The sequence below is a fragment of the Tenrec ecaudatus genome, chromosome X (assembly GCF_050624435.1).
Source record: "Tenrec ecaudatus isolate mTenEca1 chromosome X, mTenEca1.hap1, whole genome shotgun sequence".
NCBI classification, from domain to species: domain Eukaryota; kingdom Metazoa; phylum Chordata; class Mammalia; order Afrosoricida; family Tenrecidae; genus Tenrec; species Tenrec ecaudatus.
The window spans coordinates 164,048,971-164,065,552 of record NC_134548.1 but is presented as its reverse complement, the minus strand read 5'-3'; the positions used below and the strand labels follow the sequence as shown (position 1 = coordinate 164,065,552).

The 16,582-nt window shown below is 43.5% G+C and overlaps 1 pseudogene; it reads right to left on the bottom strand.

Annotated features, from left to right (window-relative positions):
• Positions 1-7,102: 7,102 nt before the first annotated feature.
• Positions 7,103-8,086, bottom strand: LOC142433836 (mitochondrial glutathione transporter SLC25A39 pseudogene; annotated as a pseudogene).
• Positions 8,087-16,582: the final 8,496 nt, after the last annotated feature.

The window sequence follows — 16,582 nt, the reverse complement described above, 5'->3', positions numbered from 1 at the left end:
GAACCAGATTGCCAGGCCGTTTTCCGTTGGCACCACTAGGTGAGTTCTAACCACCAACCTTTAGGTCGGACAATTACAAACCCACCATTTCTACCATGCTGCCCTAACAAAGCTCCATAGACAAAACCAAAACGACTCCTTTGCTTTGGAGTTGATTTTGACTGAGAAGCAGTCTGCTCCATCTTTCTCTTGTAGAGTGGCTAGTGGATTCAAACCACTGACATTTCAGAACTGGAAAAAAAATATTTATTGTCGCACAGTTTTGGAGACTCACTCACTGTTACTGATTTGATTCAGACTCCTGGCAACCATACAGAACAAGGTAGAACTGCCCCCTGTGGCTCTGAGTCTCCAACTCTTTTCAGGAGCAGAACGTCCTGGCTTTCTACCTAGGAAGAGCTGGGGACTCAGAAATGCTGCTCAGCACATAACCAGTCACTTCAGGATGTCAGCAAGGCCATGCTCTCTCCTAAGGCTCCAAGGGAGCACACTTTCTTGTCTCTTCCAGCTTCTAGTAGCGCTAGGCATTCCTTGGCTTGCAGCTACAGCATAACTCCAGAGCCATACAGTTGCCTCCTTTCAGTGTGTCTCTCTGTGTTCTTCTCTTTCATAAGAACCTGCCCTTGTCTGGTCTCATGCTAGCTAAGTATATCTTCTAAGACTCTATTTCCCAACAAGGTCACACTCAAAGGCACTAGGAGAGCAACACAATACATCTCACCATGTATACCATTTTTCCTGGGACAAGGCAATTTTCAGTAGGTAGCCACATTATTCAGGAAGAAAATGGTTGAGCTTCCTAGGACTTTGGCCATGTCTCCCTGTTTGATACTCTTGCTCTTTCCTACATTCTATTCAATAAAAGATTAATTGCAATGCAGTCACGAAAATGCAAGGAGTGTCAGCCAAGAAGTACGCCCTAGAGTGAGGGGTAAGAAATGGATTGAGGAAGAAAGCAAGCCTGTCCCAGTGTATCTACAAGACTGCAGCTCTACGGGAGGGGAAAGTCTCTTTTTACCCTCAGAGCAATACTGACCTTGCAGTTAGAGCAGCGGTTCTCGACCTTCCTCCAATTAACCTTATAGGAATAAAAATAAGCATAAACTGCACTATCAGAAAGGTAGTCAACAAATCTTAGAGGGTTAGTGTGAATTCAGAAGTCAGGGAGAAGGGACATGGGAATGGAAAAGAAGCTGAGCGAACATACTTGCTCACATCAGGAGCACTTCCTTATCACAGCCATTTGGGGACAGGGCTGGGTATTACCCCAAATACAGTAAAGAAGCTAATCTTTGGAAGCTGTAAGAATATATTTTAAGGTGGTACAAAGTGGTTCTTGGAGTTCACAGTGTAAGCAACTGGAAGAGGGCAAAGGATGTGTGTGACAGAGCAAGCAAATGCTGCTAAATCTCCCCGAGTTCTGAGAAGGATGGGCAGCCAAGCAGGAGAATACGTGAGACAGACATGGTGATACAGAGAGAAAACAACTCATGGCTGTATATGGTGGGTGAGCTGGTGCAGAGGGGTCATGAAGGGAAAATTGAAAAAGCACCTTGCCATCACCACAGGAAAGTCAGGCTCCACTATTTCCAACAGGGTCTGAAACCCCCTTCCATGGGTAGAGATAGTGAACTCCAGAGATCAAGCACCCCAAACTGATAATTCAGCACTATAAAGAAAAAAAATTAAGGATAAGAGTTCCCTCTAGTGTTTCTCAAGTGAAGCTACCAAACCCACTGCCACTGGGTCATTCCTGACTCATAGCAACTCAGTGAGGCTGAGTGGAGCTTCCCCAAAGGTCCCCAGGGCTGTGTGTCTTTGTGGAGGTGATCTGCTGTACAGACCTTGGCTTTTCAGTTGGCAGTTTGGCACTTCACCACTAGGGCTTTCAATCAGAAATTTTGCCCATAGAAAAAAGACTATAAATTTTGAACTTTACAAAACTACTAATATAATGGCCTCATTTCAAAAAAATTAATAATAAACCACACACATTCACAAGAGCAGAACCAATCAAAAGCAAAGCATGGAAAAGAAGAAATTTCCCCTATGGAGGCAAGAGTAATGTAAAGAACTGATAGCTTTCAAAATATGGTGCCAAATATGCTCAATAAAGAAAGCATACAGAGCATAGAAACAAACTAGTAGACACGAAGAAACAGATGGAGGAATACAATGAGAGACTCAATGTGGAAACAAAATACTTTTAGGGAGAGAGAAGAGAAAACTATTGGAACTGAAGTATAGAACTAGAAAAGTAAGAGATACACTCAAAAGAGTAGAAGAAATGGACTATAAAATACATGAACTAGTAGATGAATTAATTAAACATATCAAGTCTCAAGAAAAATCAAAGAAAAGCAAATGGATCCAAAAGAAAATATGGGATTCAATAAAGAAATTGACATTAGAATTATGGGAAGCCCAAAGCACCATGATAATAATAAAGGCACAGAAATGGTTTTCTGGGAAATAACCACAGAGGTTTCCCAAATCTGAACATATAGGCAGCTATATAAACCCTAATAAAATCAGACAAGAAAGATCAATTCCATACTATATCATAAGAAAATTCTCGAAAAAACAAAGACAGAGAATTCTGAAAACTCTAAGAGAATAATGCAGTAAAACATATCAATGGGACTTAATTATGTTAACAGAGACACATGAACAGAAATGAGAGAAGAAGGAATACATCGGGAATGGATCTAATATGTTAAAATTATATGCTAACTGTTTATAATTTGTTAAACATTTTATGATTATAAATTGTGTCATGTAACATATGTGGTAACACTAAGAAATATCCAAGGAGCAATGTTCAGGAGAAAACATAAAAGGATTAGCAAAAATGGTTCACTACAAGAAAACATCCAAATATAAACAGGAACAGGAAAATCAGAATAAAACAGCAAAGAATATATGACATACTCCAAAATCAAATAACAAAATGAGTAAGGACATTTCATTTTCAATCATAACCTTAAATATAAACAGTCTAAATGCACTATGCCAAAAGCATAAAGTGCAGAATGAGTTTTTTAAAAATCCATCTTTTGATGTCTAAAGAAATGTAATTTTTACCCTGCTATCAGAAAAACTAGATCTTAAAAGCCTGTCATAAAACAAGCAATGTTCTAAATGAGTCCATATGAGAGAAGTACACCAGCTTGAGTGATCCAAAGATTGTAAGAAACAAAACCCAAGACGGAGCGAGAGAATTTTATTGCAATGTAAGCAGTCAGGTTGCAGAAGGCTGCTGAGGACAGTGGAAGCCCCAAGGCGCGTTGCAGAAACCTCCTGCGGCTTGCATACCGCTGTGCTGCCAGAAGCTATGTCACTGACATCTCAAATACCTACATGGTCACCCAAGGTCGACCGGTTTCAGTGGAGCTGAAGACCATTGGGTAAGGGGGGAGCAGGAGTTTGGGGTGAATGCAGTACTTTGTGGATATGGCCATCGTGTGACTGGATCAGGAAAGATGAGCCGGGATCCCCCTGATATTTTTGCGATCGAAGCAAAGACACCTGGTGTTTGAATCTGCATGACGGCAGTGGCATAGAAAGGTAGCAAAGGAAAAGACGACAGGGGAAGAATCAGCAGGGTTCACCCATGATTAGGGAGGCAAGGAGACGCAGAAGGGAATGCTCGGAATGCCGTGCAGGCTTTTGGCTAGGAGAACCATAAGGTGGATATTTGAACTAGCCCAAAAGTTTGCTAACAGTGGTCCAGTTGCACAAAGCACAATTCCTCCTGGCCCAATTATGTAGCTATCTATAAGGAAGGAGTGAGGGAGATCTGCGTACATGGTGCAAGTTATTTTTCTGAGTTCTAGAACATATTACTTTTCTCCTTTAAAAAAATCATTTCATTGGGGGCTCATACAGCTCTAACCACACTATATACATACATTGTGTCAGTATTTACATCTTAAAGGACTTTTTACATGTGTAGAGGCTGCAGTCTCTCTTATCCATTGCTCTTTTACTGACACCCCTCTCTTTTTGCTCTTTTTTATCGTTTCATTGGGGGCTTGTACAACCCTTATCACAATCCATACATCGTCTATTGTGTCAAGCACTTTTGTACATTTGTTTCCCTCATCATTCTCAAACCATTTGCTTTCCACTTGGGCTCTTGTAATCAGCTCCTCGTTTCCCCTCTCCCTCCCCGCTCTCCCATCCCCCATGAACCCTTGATAATTTATACATTTTTTTTTCATATCTTACACCATCTGATGTCTCCCTTCACCTACTTCACTGTCTGTGGGCTCAGGACAGGAACAGTTCCCACTGTGTATCTCCAGTGTTGTCCCCCATGATGCTACTGGGTCAGTGAGGAACGCTGTGTCCCGTGGTGGGGTAGGCCCTGTGGTCATCTCTGTGCATCGCTGCTCTGAGCAGGAACATTGTCCTCAGGCCTTGTTGAGCCAGGATGTGCTTCACTCTCCACACCCCTTCTCCCCTCGTTGGCTCCTGTGTGCTCTGGTCAGACAAGTCCCTCTCCTTGAGCTGTAGCTTCAGTGCTGTCCTCTGAAGTGAATTCTTCTGGGGGGTGTGGGGGGTTGGGTGCTGTCCACTTCGTTGGTAATGGGGCCGGCCCCTCAGACCTCTCTATCTGTTCCCCGCTTCATGTCAGTGTGTTGCGTTCTTGTCTTGGAGTACCGGGTTGAAGTCTGGTCCCTCTTTCCCTGTGGAGACACGATCAACACCCTCCCACTGTGTGGGTTAGTGCCCTGTTCCCCCGGCTACCCATGTCTTTCTCCCCCCCCTCCCCGGTCCTTTTTGGTGGACTATACACAGTGTAATTTATTCAGCAGGTTGAGTTTTTTTTAAAGGGACAAGAGAAGTGTGTCTGGTACGTACTATGTTTGTGCAAGAGTGGGAGGTAGAATTGCACTATGTATAAGCATTTGCATATATAACTTGCCTGTGGAGGGAGGGAGGATAAAGCGTAGTGACAAGATGTGGGCAAGATTTTAGGCTCTCTTCTGCTCCAGATCAATTCGGAAAGGCGCCGGAATGGGCATTAGGGAAGGATGCCTTTCTCCAACTAGAACATCTTGGTCTTCTAGCATCCTTCTCCCACTACAGAGGTGTCCCATGGCTGCTTTCTTTTTTTTTAATCATTTTATTAGGGGCTCATACAACTCTTATCACAATCCATACATCCATCCATTGTGTAAAGCACATTTTTACATTCGTACATTCATTGTCCTCATCATTCTCAAAACATTTGCTCTCCACCCAAGCCCGTGGCATCCCCTCCCTCCCCACTTGCTCCTCCCTCATGAACCCTTGATAATTTAAAAATTATTATTTTGTCATATCTTTCACTATCCAACGGCTCCCTTCACCCACTTTTCTGTTGTCCGTCCCCCAGGAAGGAGGCTATATGTAGATCCTTGTAATCGGTTCCCCCTTTCCAACCCACTCTCCCTCTACCCTCCCAGTATCGCCACACACACCACTGGTCCTGAAGGGATCATCTGCCCTGGATTCCCTGTGTTTCCAGTTCCCATATGTACCAGTGTACCTCCTCGGGTATAACCATATTTGTAAGGTAGAATAGGGATCATGATAGTGGGGGAGGGGGAACAGCATTTAGGAACTAGAGGAAAGTTGTATGTTTTATGCTTGGTACATCGCACCCTGACTGGCTTGTCTCCTCGCCAAGACCCTTCTGTAAGAGGATGTTCAGTGGCCTACGAATGGGCTTTGGGTCTCCACTCCGCACTCTCCCCCTCATTCACAATGATATGATTTTTGTTGTTGTTCTGATGATGCCTGATACCTGATCCCTTCAACACCTAGTGATACCACAGTTTAGCATGCTTCTTCCATGTGGGCTTTGTTGCTTCTGAGCTAGTTGGCCCCTTGTTAACCTTCAAGCAGTTAAGACCCCAGACGCTATATCTTTTGATAGCCCAGCACCATCAGCTTTCTTCACCACATTTGCTTATTCACCACTTTGTCAGGAAGGTGAGCATCATAGAATGCCAATTTAATAGAACAAAGTATTCTTATATTTAGGGAGTACTCAAGTGGAGCCCAAAATCCGATGGCTGCTTTCTGATGTCAAAACCTTTGTACTAATAGGCTGAGGGGAAAGGCCCTGTTGAAAATGAAGCCGCTATTGGCTGAGGGAAAACGTCAATCATAGCTGCAGGGCGTGGCTCTCCATTGTTCAAGGGCGGGGCTTGTGCAGAAAGCTCCAGAGCCCCGGGTAGACTCCTCAGAGACTTAGCGATGGCTGAAGAGCAGGCTCCGCTATGGAGGAGCCCACCGCGGGCTCCTAGCTATCCGAAAGCACAGCGCACAAGAGCAGACTGAGGAGAAGGACGAGTGTCAGCCCGAGTCACAAAGAGTGAGGAGGTACGATGGCGAGATCCCCGACTCTCCACTCTTCCCCCTATTCCCCCAGGACTCCCTCTCTTCAAGAAATGCCCCTTTCTCATCCACCCAAACACTGCCTTGCTCTAAATGAATGTCCTTCGGGGCCTCTGTGTTTCCCAAACAGGTGATGAGCTTAGTGAGGGAGGTGAGAAGAATCCTTCGAGAGACTTCCAGAAGAAACACCACTGAAACGGATGGGCACATGCCAGGAAGAAGGCGGCACGTGCTTGTGTTCTGGGGCAGGAGAAAGCAAAGAAATCAAAGCCAGGTAGCCGAAGACAGCGAGCCAGAAGAGGACTCTTCCTCCGCATCCATCAAGGAGCAGTGCGGCGGCGAGTAATTGCAGAGGAGATCCGGCGAGAACAGCTGTGGCCACTGAAAAACGGTCACTTTTGTAGGAACAGCATAAGACACCAGAAGGCACACCCATTGCGACGGTGGTGAAAGTAAAACCACGGGGTGTGTGTGTGTGTGTGTGTGTGTGTTTTCTGACCGTGTGGAAGGAGGAGGGAAGGAAGAGTCGGGGTGTGAGCAGAGAGGGAGATGGGGTCCTGCAGGGCTCGCCCGCCCCTCAGTGCGGAGGAAAAGGCACTTGGCTCAGTGTCCTCAGCCCATAGCCCATCCGAGGAGATGGGGGACCTCTGTCCCCATTCAAGGGCGCGGCAGCTGCTGCTGCTTGAGCTTCTGGAAGAAGCTTCTGCCAAACTCACATAAATGCTGAGGATAATGGCCCAAAGGAGGTGGCCTTGATCCAAGTCAGGAAGCCTTCAAAGAGCCCCTTGGTGCCGGCCTCCTCTAGGATTCTCCTCCTCCTCTTCTGGAGCAGCAGCCAGGTGGAGCTGACCTGTGCTGGCCGCACTCTCAGAGTCTCGGCTGTGCCCAGCTTGACAGACCTGGCGCTGAGTCTTCACCACGTTGAAGGGCAGGGCCAGGGTGACTGCCACCGTCCCAGAGATGGCGCCAGTCACAGAGCCAATGCCCACACATGGATGTCTGATCCTTTGGCTTGAGGGCACTCAACCAGATCTTAACCACCTCCTAGTTGAAGCAATACAGGTTCTGAAAGGGCATGTCCTGCAGGGCCACGGGCCCCCAGCCCTGCTACAGAGGGAGCGCCAGCCACCAAGAGCCACTGGGGTCTGCACAGAGGTGCCCAATTCCAGACAGGACACCTGCTGCACCTGTAGCTTTGTCGTCACCGTTTCCAGGCCGCTGACCACTGTCAGAGTACCCACGCTGGCCAGAGTGTCAGCCACCATGCGGACATGAAGGTCAGAGCCCAAGGCTAGGCCACACAGGCAGGTCTTGAGTTGGTCATAAGTGGTGAAGTCGATGGCAGTGTCTGGCACCACCATCACCTGGGTGGCTGGGAGGCTGCCCCACAGAGTGCTGGTGCTCCCAAGCTTCACTAGGCATCCATGATGCCCATGGAAAATCAGATGTGGGCACCAGGACGGGGGCTCCAGGACACCGTTGCTGTACAGGAGGCACTCGGGCGATTCGCTGTAGGAGACGCTCCAGAGTCTAGAGAGGGAGTCTTCAGTTCGGGGGCCACCGAGGGGCGCTGGGACTGCACACGCACCTTCAGCACATCCAGGGGTGTCCTGAAGAGAGAGGGGACCACTATTCCATCGCTCCAGATCACCATTTGTTGGAGAGGGCCAATGCCACCCGGGCCCTGGTCAGCCATCCCGTCATCTCCATCCTGACTCTGGGCTGGTGCTCGCGCTGTTCAGCATCCGGAACCCGGCCCGTAGGGGCTCCAAGGCCGGCCGGTGCATGGTTTGCATGTCTCGGTGTTCTACTGTTTTTTGATCCTCTGTCCCAAAGCAAACTCACTGCCACCGAGTTGATGCCGACTCCTAGCAGCTAACACAGGGCAGGGTAGCACTGCCCTTGTGACGGAGCTCTTTGCAGGGGTAGAAAGCCTGGTTGTTCTCCCTGTAGAGAGAGATCTTCACAGAGCAAAATTCTCAAGGCAGGCCATCTTTACAAGTTAAGCCAAGCTTGGTTTGCTTTTAAGAAGACTTCAGGGGCTATTTTGTTTTAAGGTTTAAGTATTATGTCGAGGCAATCATTTCAGAGGTTCAGCCGGCCTTCATGGCTTCAGAAATTGTACATTTCATGAGACTGTGGAATTTCGTTCTGTATTTTCACTCTTTTGATCAGAATGTTCCGTAACGGTTGGCAAGCCCCGTGCAACTGTTCTGGTTCCCTGGCTAGACAGGCAGTTGCTCACGAAGCCGCTAGTCACACATTCGGACTGTGGGGTCCTTCATTGTCTTGTTTTTCTTTTTAAACATTAACTTTTGAGAACTTTATGCATATTCTTCATATAAATCATTTGTTGTATATGTGGTTTGTGAACATTTTCTTCCTTGTGCACCCAATATTTTCATTCTCTCTGCAGGGTCCTTTACCCAAATTTTAATCTCTGTAAAATTAAATTGATCAATTTTGCATGTGTGAGAATCCTGCTTTGGTGTCAAGTCTAGGAACTGTTTGCCACCAATTTTCTCCTTGTTTTTGTCTGCAAGTTGTATAGATTGTCATTTTGATCTAATTTGTATTAATTTTTACATAGGCTGTGTATAGGTTGATGTTTATTCTTTTCTCTCTGGATGTCCAATTACTAGAGTACCATTTGGTGAAAAAGATGCCCTTCCCTCAAACTGCTGTGGCTCCCGTGTCAAAAATAAGTTGAACATATTTGCACTGGTCAATACATGAGACCTTTATTCTGCTCTATATTGGTATATGTACATCTCCAGCTTAAATATTGGCCAGAGAGGTTCCTCCATTTTTTTTCCTTTGCAAAATTGGGCCAGCCAGTGTAAACCTGATCCCTTGTCATATACATTTTAGAATAAACATGTCTTTATATCTATAAAAATATTTGCTGAGATTTTGAGACACATTGCTTTATATCTTTAGATTACAATTTTTTGTGGGGTTGGGTGGGGTAAAGATTGATATCTTTACTATGCTGAGTCTTCTGATCCATAAGCATGGCATGTCTCTCCATTCATTTATGACTTCAATTTCTTCATTTAGGATTCTGATTTTTTTACATCAGCATATTTTAATGTATATCCTATTTGTGCTTTGTTATATTTATAGCTGTTTCATTTTCTTTGGAGCAATTATAAATCATGTTGTGCTTTTAATTTATAATTCCATGTATTTGATATATAGATATGATAGATTTTTGTAAGTTTAACTTGTGTCTTTTGTATCCTGTAACCTGATTGAATCCACTTATTAATTCTAGTTTTATTTTTAGATCTCTTGGGATTTTCTAAGTAGACAATCATGTTGTCTAAGAATAAGGGCAGTTTTATAAGACTATTTTAAAATGTTCATGAAAAATAGAATTAAAAGATCAGGAATTTTCCCACCAACTTTTATTGTATTTATTTTATTTTTTTACTATTCATTTTATAGGAACCTCTTACAGATAGCATAACATTTCATAGTTCAATCACAACAATCAATATTGTACAATTGTTACCACAATCAGTTTCAAATCTTTTTCCTTCTTCTTGAGTTCCTTGATACCAGCTCCCCTTTAGTCACTCCCTCCCCCTCCCTACTCCCCAGGAACCTTTGTATATATGTGTATTTATATGTATAATATTTGCCATATCTTACACTATCCAATGTATCCATTCACCTACAATCCTATTGTTTTCTCCCCTCCAGTGGGTTTACACAATTATCAATGCTATCAGTTCCCCTTTCCCCCGCTCCTCCATTCCCTTCTTTCCTACCCTCAGGGAATCATTACTACCGCTATTTCTAGAGAGGTATCTCTCTTGGTTTTCATGCATGGAACAATCTTAATTATACAAATAAACATACGCAGGTCTAACAACATCAATGATGTAAAACAAAGACCATAAATAGTAAGGGGAGGAAATAGTAAAGAATTAGAGGATAGTTATGTGTTTCATCAGTGCTATACCGCACCCTGGATATATCATCCCTTCCATGTGGGCCTTCTGTGAAGGACTGTCTAATTATCTTACGGGTGGGTTTTAGGTCTCCTCTTTGCCCACGGTCCTGCACTTCACTTTGATTGCTTGTTTCTGAACTTCTGTTACCTTTTCCTGTTGACACCTCGTGATCCCTCAGCCTGGTGTGCTTCTTGCATGTGTACTTTGCTACATCCCTGTTAGATGGCCGCTTGCTTAACTTTAAGCCTTTAAGACTCCGGATGCTATAATTTGTTTAATCATTTTATTGGGGGCTCATAAAACTCTTATCACAATCCATTCATCTATCCATGTGTCAAGCACATTTGTTCATTTGTTGCCATCATCATTTTCAAAGCTTTCTCTTTATACATGAACCCTTGGTATCAGTTTATCATTTTCCCCCTCCCTCTACCATTCCCTCTCTCATGAACCCTTGATAATTTATAAATTATTATTTTTAATGTCTTACACTGAAGGATGTCACTATAATTTTTAATAGCCGGGCACCATCAGCTTTCTTCACCGCATTTGTTTATGCACCCATTTTGTCTCCAGCTATTGTATTGGGAAAGTGAATATCATACAGTGTCACATTATTAGAACTATCTATTTTTGAACTGAGGTAAGACGTAAATAGAAGGCCAATATCCATATGATTCCTTGTTGTATTTGCATATATTCATATATAAACAAATACACCTATATTTATATATTTACATATATACTACCTATATATATATCTATATATTTTTTGTTCTTTTTTTTCTTTCCTCCTGCCCTACTATCATATTTACCCATCATTCATCTCACAATATTTCTTCTCAGATACAAACCAATAGATCAAAGACAACCAAAAAACTACACACCCCTCACCATCAATTTTAGAATCCTTATTACTCCCCTGTCCCCATCATTATTGGCTAACCACTCACCTCTCCCCTCCTCCTCCCCTCCCACCCACCCCCATAACCATTGGTCCCATCACTGTCTCTTTGGGATTGCCTATCATGCCTATCTTATGTAGATAAACACCAAAACAAACAAATGGGAAAAACCATCCAATAATCCCAAGTCTAAGAAGGAACCTGACTCAGAGTAGATAGATATCTCTCTGTTAAATAGTTAGAAGGCCATGTTGCAATCCATCGGTCCAGTCCCCTTTACTCTCAGCTTTCAGGGTTATATATCCCATACACCCTTTCAGTCTTCAGCATTTCTGTCCAAAATGTGTGCATCATAAAACTCCCCATTGCTATTCCTGCAGTCAGGGGTTCAGTGGTCTAGAACCTCATCCCATCACACCTTTAGACTTTCAGTGTAGCCTGCTTGTGAGTCACCCCAAACCACTTCAAATGAGGTGCCAAGTACTGCCCCCAAGTCAGGCATCTAAAACCGGGGTTCCGAAGGGACATTGTGGCTTTGCTTCCATTACTGGTCTGTTGTAGTAGATGCGTCAGACCAGCTGCTCTCCCCAAACTTTCTCTTCAGTGCTGTCCTCTGTAGCGCTGTCATCTAGGGAGAGGATGTGATGTCTCGAGCTGAGGCCGGCCCAGCAGTCATCTCTGGGAATGAACTGCTCCAAGCAGGAACATTGCCCTCCAGGATGGGCACACCAAACTGAGGTCTACTCCCCCTCTTCCTTTCCTGTTCCACCAACTTTTTTTGTTATTGTTACTAAGATGAAGTGCAGCTTTATTAAAAAATTATACGTATATAATTTACCTTTGTAGTGCATATTATTTGTTACAACTTAGTCTTTTCCATCTTAAAAATAAAAATAACTTTTTCTACCATGTAAAACCTAGCCTTCCTTTTGACTTTTGATAATTATTATATTTTGATCCCTGAGAATTATAAGAAGGGAGCTGGACTCCAGTGACATCCGTTGCCTGATAGCTGGGTCTTAATCCACCTCTGCCTGCAAGCGCTGGTCCATGGCCACATCCAGGTCCTTCCTGTACAGCTTTTACAAGAGGATAAATATATTTTTCAGTTGACTGGGACTCCGATTTAATCACTTCTTTTGCATAATCCTGGAATACTTTTTCCTTTTAAGCAGCAATTGCTGAAGTAAGTCTGCAATAATCAATTTCTTCTTCTTTTAATTGCTTTGCATTAAGCTTGTTTTTGGCCATTTGCTAAATATGAGCATCTTGAACTTCTCTGCGTTCTTCATCAACTTTGCGTTTCTTCTCTCTTTCATGCTCCACAAAAATTTTATCTGCCTTCAGTATATCCATCAAATGTTCTTTGGCATTTATTTTTCTTTGTCTTTCTTCTTCCTCTTTACTTTTCATCTTTTTGTTTCAGCTTCTTTTTCGTTCTTCATTTGTGTAAGACTCTTTTTTGCTTTGATCAAATTTCTAATCTTTTCATCTTCCTCTGCTTGCTGCTGCTGTTCTATGGCTTTGACAATATTTTTATCATTCACGTATTCCTCTTGGATAGACAGCCATGATCTCAGAAGGTGCTCCACAAACTTTTTTTTTAAACAATTTATTGGGGGTCATAAAATTCTTAACACAGTTCATACATATACATACAGCAATTGTATAAAGCACATCTGTACAGTCTTTGCCCTAATCATTTTTTCTCCTCTTTTCTTTTTTTTACATTTTATTAGGGACTCATACAACTCTTATCACAATCCATACATATACATACATCAATTGTATAAAGCACATCCATACATTCCCTGCCACAATCATTCTCAAGGCATTTGCTCTCCACTTAAGCCCCTTGCATCAGGTCCTCTTTTTTTTCCCCTCCCTCCCCTTTCCCCCTCCCTCATGTGCCCTTGGTAATTTATACATCGTTATTTTGTCATATCTTGCCCTATCCAGAGTCTCCCTTCCCCCCTTCTCTGCTGTCCCTCTCCCAGGGAAGAGGTCACATGTGGATCCTTGTAATCAGTTCCCCTTTTCCAACCCACTCACCCTCCACTCTCCCAGCATCGTCCCTCACACCCTTGGTCCTGAAGGTATCATCCACCCTGCATTCCCTGTGCCTCCAGCCCTCATATGTACCAGTGTACAGCCTCTGTCCTATCCAGCCCTGCAAGGTAGAATTCGGATCATGGTAGTTGGGGGGAGGAAGCATCCAGGATCTGGGGGAAAGCTGTGTTCTTCATCGGTACTACCTGGCACCCTAATTAACCCATCTCCTCTCCTAAACCCCTCTATGAGGGGATCTCCATTGGCCAACACTTGGGCCTTGGGTCTCCACTCTGCACTTCCCCCTTCATTTAATATGGTATATATATACATATACATATACATATATACATATACATATACACATACATACACACACTTATATCTTTTTTTTTTTGCATGATGCCTTATACCTGGTACCTTGGCACCTCGTGATCGCACTGGCCGGTGTGCTTCTTCCATGTGGGCTTTTTTGCTTCTGAGCTAGATGGACGCTTGTTCACCTTCAAGCCTTTAAGACCCCAGACACTATCTCTTTTGATAGCCGGGCACCATCAGCTTTCTTCACCACATTTGCTTATGCACCCATTTGTCTTCAGCGATCCTATCATGGAAGTGTGCAGTCAATGATATGATTTTTTGTTCTTTGATGCCTGGTAGCTGATCCCTTCGGGACCACTCAATCACACAGGCTGGTGTGTTCTTCCATGTGGACTTTGTTGCTTCTGAGCTAGATGGCCGCTTGTTTATCTTCAAGCCTTTAAGACCCCAGTCACTATCTCTTTTGATAGCCGGGCACCATCAGCTTTCTTCACCACATTTACTTGTTCACCCCCTTTGGCTCCAGCCGTTGTGTCAGGAGAGTGAGCATCATAGAGTTCCAATTTAATAAAAGAAGGTATTCGTGCATTGAGGGAGTGTTTGAGTAGAGGCCCAAGGTCCTTCCGCCACCTTAATTCTTGACCTATAAATATAGACACATAGATCTATTTCCCCATCCTCCTATATATATTTGCATGTACATGTCTTTGTCTAGACCTCCATGAATGCCCTTTGACTCCTAGCTCTTTCCTCCATCTCCCTTGACATTCCTCCTGCCCTACTACCATGCTTCGTCGCCACCTGGGCTAGAGTATACCTCTTCTCTAAGCAACCTTACCCTTGATCATTTCCCACCAGGCCTGCCACTCCCCCTTCTCTACCATTTGGGGTCCCATGTTTTTCCCTTGTCCCTGGGTTTGTTAACACCACTTCCTTACCCCCCCTACCTCCCCATACCCCCCCACCCCAAGTCCCCTCGGAACTGTCGGTCCCATTGTTTTTCCTCCAGATAGTTCATCCAGCCTGTCCTATTCAGACAGACCTGTGGAGACACTAACATGCACGAAAACAAGACAGAGGAAAACAAAGCAACAGTATGCAACCAGACAACAAAACAACAAAAACAAACCACTGACAAAGAACAGAACAAAACAGTTCACAAGAGAAAAGCTTGTAGTTAGTTCAGGGATCATTTGCTGGCACTTAGGAGCGTTTTCCAGTCCAGTCTGTTGGGGCACCACGCCCTGGCCCCAAAGTCCACTTTCAGCATTCCCTGGGGACCTTGCCACTCCATTCCCTTGCTGTTCTGCTGCACTCCCCCAGTGATTTGCCTCGGTGTGGTGGGATCAGGTCAGGTGCAATTCCCACACTGTGTCTCCGGTGCTCCACCAACTTTTAAAAGCAACTTCTTATTCAGTACTTTTCTATCTCTATGAACTTTGTTTTCTTTATAATAGCATTATTGACATACAATTCATATATCATGCTCTTCAATAGGTTATCATAAAGATTGCACAAATATCACCACACTCAGTTCCAGAACACTTTTATTCCTTCCTGCATTCACTACTCCCAGCTCCCTATTTCCCAATAACTTCCTCCCCTATACCTCCAATAAGCCATTAATACAGTTACTCCCTCTATAGATCCACCCAAACTAGATTTCACATACTGGAAAACATACCAAAAACTTAAAAATTAAAATAAACCAAAAAAAATCCCCAATCAAAAAGAAAACAGGAAATATTAGAAACCAGAACATAGTTGAAATGAGTCAAAAGGGAGATAAAATGATACGGTGTTTTCTTATCTTCTTGTCCTGGCTAACACTGAAAGTGCTTTGTTAATTAAGAATGGCGTTAGACAGTGAGGAATTACTAAACCCAAATGAAGGCTGAATATGGTGGTGGGACAAGAGGAAAGTAAAAGGAAATAGAGGAAAGAACTAGGAGGCAAAGGACATTTGTAGAGGTCTAAATACATGCATGTATATATATTTATATATAACATTAGGGAAATAGACCTATGGACTTATGTTAAGAATTAATGTAGCAGATGGTCACTTGGCCTCAACTCAAGTACTTAAGTATTGCAGTCGAGTCAGTTACAACTCACACTGTGCAGTCCTGCCCCATTCTTACAATTATTGTTTTATTTGAACACATTGTTGCAACCACTGCGTCACTCCATCTCATGGAAGGTCTTCCTCTATTTAACCGCCCTTCGAATTTACCAAGCATGTTGTCCTTCTCCAGGGACTGGTCTCTCCTGATAACATACCCCAAAGTACATGAGATGAAGTCTCACGATCCTGCCTTTAAGGAGCATTCTGGCTGTACTTCTTCTAAGACAGATCTGTTTGTTCTTTCATTCTTCTCCAGCCCCACAATTCAAATGCAGACATTCTTCTTTGGTCTTCCTTATTTAATGTCCAACTTTCCCAGGAATTTGAGGCAATGGGAAATATCGTGGCTTTGGTCAGGCACACTTTAGTCCTCACTTTTTGATTTTTTTAAAAACATTTTATTAGGGGCTCATACAACTCTTATCACAATCCATACATACATCAATTGTATAAAGCACATCCGTACATTCTTTGAGGTCTTGTGCAGCAGATTTACCAATGCAATGGCTCTTTCCATCTCTGCACTTCTGCTTTCGCAAACATTGTTCATGTTTCTCAAGAAGACAAAAGCGTTGACAACTTCAACCTTTTCTACATTTATCATGATGTTACCTATTGGCTCAGTTGTGAGGGTTTGGGTTTTATTTACATTGAAAATCCATACTAAAGGCTGCAATCTTTGATCTTCATCACCAAGTACTTTTATTCCTCCTTGACTTCAGCGAGCAAGGTGACTTCAGCAAGCAAGGCTGTGTCATCTGCATATCCCAGGTTGTTAAGAAACCTTTGTCAAATCCCGAAGTCACATTCTTTTTCACATAAGTCAGGTT